General features: G+C 44.9%; 1 pseudogene; it reads right to left on the bottom strand.

Moving 5' to 3' along the window:
- Positions 1 to 3,871: 3,871 nt before the first annotated feature.
- Positions 3,872 to 5,454, bottom strand: LOC120380166 (annotated as a pseudogene).
- Between the last annotated feature and the right edge of the window lie 7,951 nt (positions 5,455 to 13,405).

Here is a 13,405-nt window from a genome sequence, read left to right as displayed (position 1 = left end):
ATCATCTAGTCTGATCTCCTGTATGCCGCAGGCAATAGATTTTCCACCAAATAATTTCTAGAGCAAATCATTTAGAAAAACATCAAATCTTGATTTAAAATGGCCAGTGATGGAGAATTCACAACCACCTTTTCTAAGTTGTTCCAGGAATTTCCCTTATTGTTTAAAATTTACACCTTCTCTGTGAATTTGTCTAGCTTCAACTTCCAGCCACTGGATCATGTTATACCTTCCCCTGCTAGACTGAAGAGCCCATCATCAGATTGTAATCAAGTCACCCCTTGACCACTCACATTGTTAAACTAAGACTCAAGAAGCTCATTTACTAGAAGGCACATTTTCTACTCCTTTAATCACTCCGATGGCTCTTTGATCTCTCGCTAATTTATCAACATCTTTTCAATTGCGGGCACCAGAACCAGTCAGAGGATTCCAGCAGCAGTTGTACTAGTGCCAAATACAGAGGTAAAATAACTCTACTCCCTACTCTTGCTCAAGCTGCTTCTGTTTATACACCCCAGAACTGCATTAGACCTTTTGGCCACAGCATCTGAGTGGGACCTTCCGTTCAGCTGATTATCCACCATGATCCCCAAATCTTTTTCAGTGTCACTACTTTCCAGGATAGACTCCCTCATCCTGAAAGTATGGCTGACATTCTTTGTTCCTCAATCTATACATTTACATTTAACCCTACTAAAAAAAAAAAACCAAAAAAAACACAAAACAAAAAAAACATTGTTTGCTTGGGCCTAGTGATTACCAAGGGATCCAGATCACCCTGCATCAGTGACCTGTCCTCTTCATTATTTACCACTCACTCCATTTTTCAGTCATCTGCACACTTCATGAGTGATGATTGTTTTCTTCCAGGTCATAGATAAAATGTTAAATAGCATAAAATATATTCATGAGTGTTTCTCTAAGACCTGTGAACATGGAGGGGAGTCATCTTGTCTGTGTTGTTCTAACTCTGAGCCAAACATATAGCTAATGCACCCCCATGCATGTACACACACCCTTGTCTCCACAAAAAGGAACTAACTTGTTTTCACATGAAGTCTTGCGCTGGTGTTACTGTATCCTGCAGACCTCCCCCCATAAACTGAAACAGTTTGCAAGTAAATCTTGGTATGAAAAGCTCTTTAGAATAATTTGCTTTCTGTAACAACTGTATGAGGCTCCCCAAGACAAAACAACAAAGGGGGCCCAGTTGTAGAAGGAAATACTCTATTGTTTAAGCCTAAATTTTGTGGTCTGTAAAGGGTTCTGGATTGCTAGATGAGCGCTAGGTTAAAATGGATTTGAGATTGAGAATATTAGTTGTTTAAGGTAAAATACTGTACATGAGAGGGCTGCTGTAATTATCTCCAAAATAAACAGTTTAATCCCAGGAAAGGTTAAATTTAAATGCAGCTTAGTTCCTTATGGTGTCACTGTTCCTTATTTACAGTGTGACTAGTTCTGCTAAGAGCTTAAATGTGATTCCCAACTCACCCCCGCCCCCCCAAGATTTGCCTATGGTTCTTTGGTAAAGAGTAATTATGGGGTGATAACGGGATAAGGAGTGGAGTGATAGGACCTCTCTGGTTTTAGTTCAAATCTCTCACCACTGATTTGGCAACTCAGATTGGCTTATTTTGTCTCCAGCAAGGCCTAGTGACTGAATACCTGAGAGAAGGGTGGGTAATTAAAGTTGTTTCTGAACTACTGACCAGTCAATGGGATTTTAGGCACTTTTGGAAGTATTATGAAAAGGACGTTGCAGACTCTGGTATTGTTCAACCAAAGTTATTCCATATTCATTTCAAGAATCAGACTTTGTTTATGTGAGAGGAGTTCTCTCCACCTTATGAGAAGACACGTCTCATATGTGAAAGAGGCACAGTAGAAACAGCAGATATCTTTATCAGACTGCTCCAGCACAAGCTAGTCCTACCTTCACTTTTGCATAGTAATGAAATTACAGCTGTGCAGATAACAGATTTCTCAGTTCACTGAGTTCTAAAAGAAAGAAATTCAGATTGAGTTCAACTTAAAACCAATTTCTTATAAATGAAAGACCCCAAAAACTTTGAAGAGTTGTTGGGGGGGCTAAAATGAAGTGTTGCATTGAACCCAAAACAAGATAGAAATTTAAAATAAAACATCTAAAAGGAAAGATCCACAAATGAGTGAGGCAAGTGCCCTAACCACAGAGTTATTGGTTTAAGGTGCTCCTCTGCCTCCTCCCATTTGGTGAAGCTACCCAAACAATTGGTTGCTGAAGCCATACAGTGGATTAGTGTTGAACTCACAGACAGCTGTTGTTAGCCTTAAATGGCCACCTTTTGGTAAATGAGGAGCTCAAAAAAAAAAAAAGTTTCACCCAGCTCTAAACCATCATTTTCTCCCCCTTCTCCTATCAGTAAAGTTGGCTGGAAAGTGGAATTTGAGTTGATGAATGGCCAAAAGGCTCTTGCCCTGATCCCCCATAAGCTCAGCAATGCTAGTCCCAAACTATGCTAGATGTAGCACTAGTGCAATAGAAGTTGGTTTATCCAACTCTATTAATTTCAAGCTTTGGATGGGGTATACTAGGTCTTCAATGGTTAAGCACTCTTTATTAGAGAGGTTGTCAGTTATCTAGGGGAAGGAGAAGGACATGGAAATCTAGCCAAGAAATAGTTGTATGCTGAAGGTTTATTTTTTAAAGTAGAGATATTGGTCTAAATACAGTCACTATCCAAAGGAAAAAAATATCCTCTTTCAGTCAGTATCATTCTTCACCTGAATCATAGGCCTTTGCTACTAGCTACAATACTTCCCCTAAGGGAACAAGTCTTTCAACAAGTGCTTAAGACTAGCAGGGGTATGGGACATCTTCTACAGCAAAGTTAATTGTTACAAGTTCAGTCTTAATTCTGTTTCTGGCCTATGGAGGCTAGGGTTCTGGGAACTATATCTGATGTGCCCTGCTGAAAGTATATGCTTCGGCTTACTCCCTTGCTACTTGCCCTCATTCTAAAGGTGTTAGCAAGTGGTACTGATGAGTCAATTTAGTGCTGCACCAAGTACAGCCTCTACATCTGGTAGAAAGAGGAATTTTATACTTGCTAGAATAGTTAAACAGAAAATCCAAAAGGCTGCAGTCTAAGTACTTCATACACAAGTGCACCATAGCCACAGTAGTCCTGGTCTCAGAAAGCTACTCCAGCAGAGCTATTTGAATACAGTGATTTTAGGCACATTGCCAAAGTCAGTCACCATAGTTTGCAGGAGTCATTTTGTCTCCCAGAACTGCCTTTCCAGTGCAAGCCACATACAGTATGCTATTGAGTGATTAAAGCCACAAGGACATTCCCATTACATGGATGGGGTGGTGGTGAACAGATGTGTTACTCAAGTCCTTACATGGAGATATCTGCAGGCTAGTCCCTACTCTTCCACCTGGTCAGCCTCCCGGAAGGTGGCAGAAGCTTTGACCATTGGTGAGAATGGTGCCACAAGCCAAGAGAGGGGGTGTTCTGCTTTAGATATACCAGCAGCTCCTCCATGTATTTTTGGGCCATGGACAACTTCCCTTGGCTCTGGATCGGGATATTGTTGGACAGATCCTCCTCTGCTGCCAGGTCCTTCCAGGTAGCATGAAGGTCTGCAACATGGCAATTAGCCTGTTTCATCTTCTCCTAAATGCTGGAGGGAAGGCCTTGTATCATGGACTCTAGGCTCTGAAAGGTGTCCTGCAGGTGCTGCGTGATCTTTTGGGACAGGACAAGAGCCAAAGATTCCATCTGCTGGAAGGAAGCAGGTTACGAGAGGTTGTTCTGTAGAATGAGATATGGGTGGTCTTCCAACCAAGCCAGAACCCAGTAATCTGGTACCTCATGCTCTATAGAGCTGGTCTCCATGCCCTGCTCCAATCCAGCAACACTCAGTGTGACTTCGCCTGGCCATCCTGGAGCTTCTGATCAACTCCCTGCTTCACAGATTCAACCTGGAGGGGAAGAGCCATAGAGTTTGTAATTAGGTAGGAAAGGTTCTATGTCAGTGACTAAGCCTAGATGGAGACAACAGGTTATGAAGCAGCCAACATCAGCACAATGAGAAGACTGAAAAGTAGCAAGAGCAAAGGGGGCCCCCCCATCAGAATTGAGTTTATCACACTAAAGTTGGCTTTGCAGCAGCAGCAGCAATGGTGCGTGGTAGCCAAGAAGGAGGCCAGACTAGGAGGTGGTCTAGCTGTACCTACCAGGTCAATGGTGTGACGAAGCTGCAAGAGGGACTCCTCCATGCCCTTCCAGGCCTGTCTCACTTTGTCCACAGAATAGAGTACGTGCACCAGCAGAGCTTAGTGGAAAGAAACCCCAGACGCACAAAATGCTTCTGCTGCTCTTGCATAGAAGCCATTTCAGTCCCCTCCAAAAAGGTTGCCAGTTTAGCTGATGGGGATGGAGAATAGGGTTAAGCATCCTGGCCAAGCAGACCCTCACTATTTGTGAGCATAAGCCCTCGTTCCACCTGGAGCCTGTGCTCTGGAATAGTAGGGACACACAACTTTAACTCCAGTGTGGCAAGTGAAGAAATCCAATTACATTATACCCAAGTGTAACCATTGACTTTCCTTTGACAAGACTGATTGAGAGGAGTAGACTGACACTGCTCAAGTGGAAGCCGAAGGCTAATGTTCCTTTTTGGATTGCCGTTACGAGTTCTTCCCTTGACATTGCCCTCCCTTCCACACCCATCCCACATAAAAAGGAGACTACACCTTGAAACTAGGGCATATCCACATTTTATTAAAGTGGTATAAGTATCCTCTGACCTAGTTCATCTGTGATGGGGAGATAATGATCCACCAGTTCTTCAGATTTCCCCAGCATGGTTTGTGCTCCCATCACAACCATCTGACCCATTCTGGCATGCATGACTGTGTTCATGCCACTGGTCACCATTCATCTGGCAGCCTCCACACGGTCCTGAAAAGCTTCCTTGGTTACATCTACCACCTCTAACTGTTTGTTGACCATGGCATCTGCTGCTTTGGAAGACACCACCAGCTCATCGGTGTCTGATAGAACCTAGGAATGAGGAGAGGTTGTGTCATATCAACTGACATCTACTGTGTTGTATCTCAAGTTAGATACCAAATCATATGGCAGGTAGCTTTATATTCCTTAGTGCATGGAGGGAAGGTTGCATATAGAGAGCCTTTGTATCAAGGCTTGGACACAAGTGTCAGTTTATTTGAGAACTTCTATTTCTTTGCTAACAGGTAGCTTTCACTATAGCCAGCCTGGGAGAAATAGTAATCATGATGTAGCGTAACATCTCTCCTAAACAGAACCAGCCTCCCTCCACCCCCACCTCCCAATCACAGCAGCTACATGAAGCACATTCATACCTTATCAGCTGGTTGTTGCAGAATTGGCAGCTTCTCCTCTAGTTTATCTAGTCCCTTACATGTATACTCATTTGCTACTGCAACTATAGAACAATGCAGAGGCAAGTATTGAGTTCAGTTTCCTGACTCCATGTTGCAAGTTCTGATACCACCTGCCCATTTTACATCTACACACAGAGACCCTAGATGGTGACACCATCTCTGAATTAGAAAGGTTTCCAGCACCTCAGCTAATAGTCCTGGATAGAGCTGTGCAAATAACTATTTTTGGTGTGCTGGCAATTCCAAAAAGTTAAGTTGTCAAATGAAGCGTTTTGCTCAACCCAAAGTGAAATGGTTTGCTTTAGAGAGTTTAGTGGTTAAGATCATTGTTAAGTGGTTGTTGTGGAAAAATCATGGGAGACAGGAGAGATTCCAGAAGCCTGGAAGAGGGCAAATATAGTGCCCATCTATAAAAAGGGAAATAAAAACAACCCAGGAAACTACAGACCAATTAGTTTAGCTTCTGTGCCAGGGAAGATAATGGAGCAAGTAAATCAGCAGCAAACACTTGGAAGGTGGTAAGGTAATAGCCAACATGGATTTGTAAAGAACAAATCATGTCAAACCAATCTGATAGCTTTCTTTAATAGGATAATGAGTCTTGTGGATAAGAGAGAAGCAGTGGATGTGCTATACCTAGACTTTAGTAAGGCATTTGATATGGTGTCCCATGATATTCTTATCAATAAACTAGGCAAATACAACTTAGATGGGGCTACTATAAGATGGGTGCATAACTGGCTGGATAACCGTATTCAGAGAGTAGTTATTAATGGTTCCCAATCCTTCTGGAAAGGTATAACGAGTGGGGTTCCACAGGGCTCTGTTTCAGAACCAGCTCTGTACAATATTTTCATCAATGACTTAGATACTGGCATAAAAAGTATGCTTATTAAGTTTGCAGATGATACCAAACTGGGAGGGATTGCAACTGCTTTGGAGGATAGGGTCATAATTCAAAATGATCTGGACAAATTGGAGAAATGGTCTGAGGTAAACAGGATGAAGTTTAATAAAGACAAATGCAAAGTGCTCCACTTAGAAAGGAACAATCAGTTTCACACATACAGAATGGGAAGTGACTGTCTAGGAAGGAGTATGGCAGAAAGGGATCTAGGGCTTATAGTGGACCACAAGCTAAATGAGTCAGTGTGATGCGGTTTTGCCAAACAAAAAACCTGCAAACATGATCCTGGGATGCATTAGCAGGTGTGTTGTGAGCAAGACATAATAAGTCGTTCTTCCACTCTGTGCTGGTTGGCCTCAACTGGAGTATTGTGTCCAGTTCTGGGCACCACATTTCAAGAAAGATGGAGAAATTGGGGAGGGTCCAGAGACGAGCAACAAGAATGATTGAACTCTAGAGAACATGAAGGAAGGCTGAAAGAATTGGATTTGTTTAGTTTGGAAAAAGAAGACAGGTGACATGATAGCAGTTTTCAGGTATCTAAAAGGGTGCCATAAGGAGGAGGGAGAAAACATGTTCATCTTAGCCTTTAAGGATAAAACAAGAATCAATGGTCTTAAACTGCAGCAAGGGAGGTTTAGGTTGGACATTAGGAAAGAGTTCCTAACTGTCAGGGTGGTTAAACACTGGAATAAACTGCCTAGGGAGATTGTGGAATCTCCATCTCTGGAGATATTTAAGAGTAGGTTAGATAAATGTCTATCAGGGATGGTCTAGACAGTATTTGGTCCTGCCATGAGGGCAGGGGACTGGACTTGACCTCGAGGTCCTTTCCAGCCCTAGAATCTATGAATAAGATAGAAGTTGAACTGAAAAACATCTTTTTTTTTTTTCAGTTCAAGACAACTTTTGTTTCAAGAGGGTCAAAGTGAAACATTTTGACATGAACTCAGCAAAATTGACACATCTGCAAAGTATTCCCAGATCTGCCCCAAATCCCCCCCTCCCCACTTAATAGTTTTTCTGGGGGACAAAAGTCTCACCAGCTGTAGACCTAAATTATAGAAGCAGCTCAGCATCAGGGACATATTATATGAAGCCAGTCAGGATACACAGAGTTAACCCTTCCTCCAAATTTGCCCCTCTCTCCTAGGTAATAATTGGAGATATACCAATCTCCTAGAGCTGGAAGGGACCTCAAAAGGTCATTGAGTCCAGCCCCCTGCCTTCACTAGGCAGGACCAATTTTTTGCCCCAGATCCCTATGTGGCCTCCTCAAGGCTTGAACTCACAACCCTGGGTTTAGCAGGCTAATGCTCAAACCACTGAGCTATCCCTCCCTCCTCAGACCTCCTGTGGCTCAGACTCATTGCCTTTATTATGAATCTTGAGTCAGCGCATGCCACATTTAAAATAGTTTACCCCTATCACCCTGTATGGAGTTTAAATGTTCTCAAGATGGTTGAGACTTGCAGGTCCTGCTGTAATGTGAGCAGAAACACACTAGACTCCCTGGGTTTGAGCAGAGAGCAGTCCACTACCCAGATACTTCTATAACATGTTCTGGCCTTCTCTGGGGTGTGATGTTGCACTCCATATGCTTTATAGAAATAGGGTTATGAGTGTAAATATGATGCAACTGGAATAGGCTTTATGCCAGAGGTCTCGTTACAAAGCTTATAATTACTGAGTGTGTTCATCCTATTTGTATGAATGTATCATTCTTATATCTGAAACTAGGAATATATAGCATAACTGAGGTCCTATTGTAATTATGCAAAGTGTGGGCCATTAAAGGTGGTTTAGAACCTTGATGGCTCTCACTGACTAGGACAATTGACTGTAGATGGCTCTGTTTACATGTAAGCCTTCCTGTATACCTGTGTGCCAGTGAATGGGTAATGAAGTCTCACAGGACATGTGAACTTGTCACGATACTGGAATCCATCTTAAACCTGGTGCTTTTCCACTTAGGAGGGGTGGGAACCCTGAGAGAGAGACAAAGGATTCCCGCCTTGTGCCAAAGATAGAAAAAGGGGGTGGAACAGAACAAAGGGGGCTGCCAGTCATGAGAAATCCTCAAGTTACCACCTGAGCTTTATACAGAGTAAAATGGATTTATTTGGGGTTTGGATCCCATTGGGAGCTGGGTGTCTGGGTGCTGGATACAAGAATACTTGCTGAGCTGTTTTCAGTTAAGTCTGCAGCTTTGGGAGTGTGGTTCAGACCCTGGGTTTGTGTTGCAGCAAGTTAGCATATCTGCTCAACAAGGCAGGGTTCTGGAGGCCCAAACTGGCAGAGAAAATGGGTACAGAGGTAAAGTCAGCATGTTGGGGGACAGTCCCAAGGGGGCTTCTGTGACTGAACCCATCACAGGGGGATCAAATCTCAGTTCAATTCAACAGCTGCCTCCGTGTCTAATGGAGCCAGCCTAGCATGGGTGTCTCCTTACAGACAGGCTTGTGTGCTATTCCATCCCCCACCTGTGAAAGCACCTAGCACCAGACCAGCCTCTCCCCAGAAAGGTTGGACACCCCTCCCAGACTGCTAGAACCTTAGCAGTATATGGGATGCAGCAGACAGTTGCATGGTACTCTTCCCATCTCTGAAAATCCATCAACTCAGTACCCTGATTGCCTGTCCCGAGGTGCCAAAATGCATTGACAAGCTAAAGAGAATCCCCATACAGAGCTTTAAGCATTGTGCACTCAGAGCAACACCCAGGCAAACTCAAAACAGTGGCATTCATGCCCCACTGGAGTCCCTGGAGAAATTCCCCTTGGCTCAGTGGGGCCAGACTGTGACTAGAGGCCTGTGTGCTAGCCTCCTGTTGGCCATGTTTAGAAGACTTGCCGTTTCAGCAGAAATGAAAGAACCACAGACAGCAGCATGCATATCCCATGGATACTCTAAGTGACACTAGTCTGCTCCCATGCAATGCACCAGGATTGGCCAGTCTGAAGGAGACAAAGCAATTGACATCAAGCTTTCGTATCTCCACCCCCATGTACACCGCTGCCAGTGACCAGAGATACTAAGCGTTCTATAGCGTACTCACTCTGAGCTTCAAGTGATCAGCAGACTGCCATTTCAGCCATGGTCTTCACCCCTCTCTGCCACACCACACACAGATCTGATGCAGGGGTGCCTCTTGGGTGGAAGAGTAGGCCACATACACCACATTGTAGGTAGAGCCAACCGAGGGAAGACTCAGCTCACCACTTTCTAAGAGTGCCAGAAGGAAAGGGATAAGTCAGGCTGACAAGAGACTTAGTACTGAGCTAGAGCTACCTGCCTTCTCCTTCATACCATCAAGAGACTCCTCCCTCTACCCCCAAACATGCTCTGGGGGAGGAGTCAGGCTGCAAATAGCAAGAGCTAAGCAGCACGTCAGCTGCCTGTGGAGACAGCTAAGTGGGATAATATGCCCAGCGCCCTGGCCTCAGAACATGTTGCAGAAGCCATCCCTTAGTACAGAGCTGTGCTCCAGAACACCTCATTTTCAGAGAGAAACTCCCCATTTAGTACTTCCGGTTGGGAAGGAAGTCCTCACAACACGAGCCAAGCATAAGGCAATGACAGCGATGCCTGTCAGTTGCAGACAGCCGGAAGCCAATAGCTCTGAGATATATTTGCACCGACCTAGTTGTCTCAGATTGGTGACCAGCAGAATCTAGGGCCCCACTGCCTAGATATAGGGAAAGCCTGAGATTCTGTAACTGCTATAGAGCAGTGATACACCTTTCAATACTCAAAGTGTTGCTGGGATTTGGGGAACTGAAAGTGTTGAGACAGCATTAAATAAATTGAATTCAAACAAAGTAACAGGGGGATTACTGCACTGACTGAATTCAGTAAGAAAATGGATACAATAAATAGCCCTTTAATGAGAGAAAGCAGCTGCAGAGAGTTTCCAGCCTGGCACACCAGAAGCTCGGGAGCCTGCTGCAGCATTGAAGTCCAGCTTGCTGCTGCATGTATAGGTGATTGACTACACACAGGAGGGACTGGAAACCTGGAGTGAAGTATCACCTTTAAGTAGCAGCAATGCCTCATACATAGCACATAGCTGCTGGCTTAACTCTGAACAGTCTTCTAGACACTCTAGCTATACTCATGTCTATGCTGCTCTCACCGGTACAGGTTTGATCAGCACACAAAGGTACCATCTTTCTTTGGGTGGGAAAGCGAATGCAGCTCTGGATCTGACCTAGCCATGGTAGGGACTAAGATCACATGGCCATCCCAAGTTATACCGATGCATCTGGAAGCACCTGTTGCTCCTGTTCCCTGCTTTCTTGGGGACTGGTAAACGTTTCCATCTCTAACAGGCACTGTGCAGTCCAGCGTAACTAAATGGCAAGATGGAGAAGTGCAGCAGCTCTATCCTCACGTCTGAGCTCATCAGCAAGTTCTAGCACTGCCACTGACCGAACAGAGGAAACCCAGGCCAGACAGGCTTCACGGTTCAGAGAGTGAGGAGCCACTACTGTTGGTGCTCTCAAACAGGATTTCATGGCCCTTGGAGCCAAGGGCTCCATTATGCAATCCCAGACTGGGGGAAGAGTCAGAGATATCGGAAAGGAAGTCACAAGTGCCAGCATGCTGGTTTATGCCCCCCTGCCACCTGAGGGGGAGAAGATTTGAACAGGGAGCTGCAATCTCACAAAAGAGCTATGGGATATTTGAGGCCAGGGTCCCTCAGCCTTTCCTGAGGAAGCTGTTCCACTGTGGATAAATAACTTTAAAATACCATTGGAGCAGGGGGTGGGAGGCAGAAGACCCAGTATCCAGAGTGCTCTGACCACCAGGCTACACAGTAACTCATGCTCACCCTCTCTGGCCCAGTGATTCAGTCATTATTTATTCTCAGTGGAACAGCTCCAACAGTGAGGCTGAGGAAGCCCTCATCACAGCACCTCATGGCAAGTGATTAGGTTGCTCACCAAGAGATAGCACTTCCCAGTTCAAATCCCTAGTCCCTGAGGTAGGGGCAGGGAGGGGGACTTGAACTAGGGGTCTCCCACATCCCAGGGGAGTGCACAAACTGCCATGTTACAATTATGAGGTAGGTGGTTCCTCTCCCCTCCCAATTTTGTAGAAGCTCACGTATAAGAGCCTGACCTGATAAGCCTGCTTGGAGCTCACCCACCAGCTTGGGCCCTGCAGGCAAGCTGGGCAGAGGAACACCGAACCTCCCTGGTCTGTGTAGTGCTCTGGGGCCTCAGCACTGGGACACCTGGCATGGTGCTGCAGTGCACATGCTCAGAGGCAGAAGCTCAGGAACTTTGACTGCAAACATTTAGGTACCGAATAAGTTTAGGCACCTACAGGGTTCTTGGAAGGGGCTTTGTGATTCTCAGAGGGGCCTGATTTTGGGGGTCAGGCAGTTCAGTGGCTAAGTCCTTTTGTGACACCAGCCCCAGGAGCACCAGCACAGGTGTGGGGAAAAGGAGAGCAGTGAGCCCATGCCTTGTTTTTTCTCCTTCAAAATACACTCTCCCCTGGTAAAAAGGTTTAGTATGGAAGGAATCACAGGCTCAACGCCAGAGCCAAGTACAATTGCCTCTATGTAGCACCCATTTACTTAACTACAAAACTGAGCACATTTACTTGTGCATGTCTACACAAATCCTCCCTAGAAAGAGCTATGCTCCTTGAAGGATAAGTCAGCATTTAGGACTCATGTCAGACATCACTGAGTTCTGACTGATACAGTCTGTATGGAAGCAATTTACACCCAGGAAATCTGCATCTTCCGGTTAGCAGGCAGGCAATCAGCAGTTGTTTCAGCACCCTCTCCCACACTCACTGAAGGTAGATAGATATCACACACCCCTCTTTCTCTTTCCACCCTAGGGCTTGCTTATAGGAGGATTTAGCACTTGAAACCAAGATAAACTTACAGCTAGAACTAGCACCTTAGAGTTATTTTGTTATTGAATACACACTGCAAACTGAACCTAGCTTTTAATCCAAGGACAAGACAGATACAAATTCTATTTAGCCTTTTAACTAAGTCCACCAGGTTTGCAGCCAAACACTTCCTGCAGTCTTGCTCCCTAGAAGTCTTGCTTCCAAGAGGGCAATGTGATCCCTCTTCAGCACTTCCAACAAATGTTCCCAGAAATCTCCTACTCCACTTACTACACTTGGAAGCACAAAATGCAGAGCATGGTCAATGGCAGCGATACCTCTGCTCCAGCTGAGGCCATGGTGTCACAGGAGCCCATCAAAAAAAAAAAAAAAAAAAAAAAAAAAAAAGCAGCCCCATCTAGACAGGGATGATGCAGCAAAGTCAGAGGGGGCCGAAGGCCAAAGATCCCTCCCCTGGAGCCCAACCAAGCAGGAATCTTCATACAAGGAGCCAGGTCATGCCTAGAGAAATGCATCTCCATGAATACTCTGGTGCCCTACAGGTGCTTCAAGCACAGCTTCCCTGGTGTCTCCAGGTCCACCTACTACAACTGGCAGAGAAAAGCCATTAAGGGGAACCCCAACTTCAAACCTCCTCAGCCAGCAAGAAGCCCCTAGTGAAAGGGAAGGCATACCTGCCATTCAAGCCTGGAAATCTGCCTGGCAGGAACAGGCTGAACAGACACCAGCCAGAGCCCAGACATCTCCTCCAGCTCAAACCCTCTCTCTAACTGGAGAAAGCAGCTTTGAGAAATGGCCAAGAGGCATGTCCAGCAGTGGCAGCTGCCATTCTGCAAGTTCCACCTGCATTACCTTAGTGAATTAAAGGAAGTCTCACAGTAATTGAGAAAGACAAGCTATGTCTCAACTTGAAATAGAAACTCTTAAAACTAAAAAAACCCAAACCTTAATCTTGCTCATTACCTTTAAAACTCAAACTACTTCATCTTTAAGTAAAAGTGCCTTCACACCAGGGATCAGGCCAGTAAAAACAAGAATAACTCACTTCACTTGTTCTTGTCCCTTATTCTATCCCAAGCAGAACCTATACCTCAGAGCTCACCCCTCTGTTCTGCCTTTATATACTAGTTAGCGATAGTGTTGTAATAATGGAGGACATATGACTGACAATTCAGAGAAGCAATAAAAAAAAAGCC

The sequence above is a fragment of the Mauremys reevesii genome, linkage group 13 (assembly GCF_016161935.1).
Source record: "Mauremys reevesii isolate NIE-2019 linkage group 13, ASM1616193v1, whole genome shotgun sequence".
Classification (NCBI taxonomy): domain Eukaryota; kingdom Metazoa; phylum Chordata; order Testudines; family Geoemydidae; genus Mauremys; species Mauremys reevesii.
The sequence above is the reverse complement of the archived record's forward strand: the minus strand, read 5'-3'. Positions and strand labels throughout refer to the sequence as shown.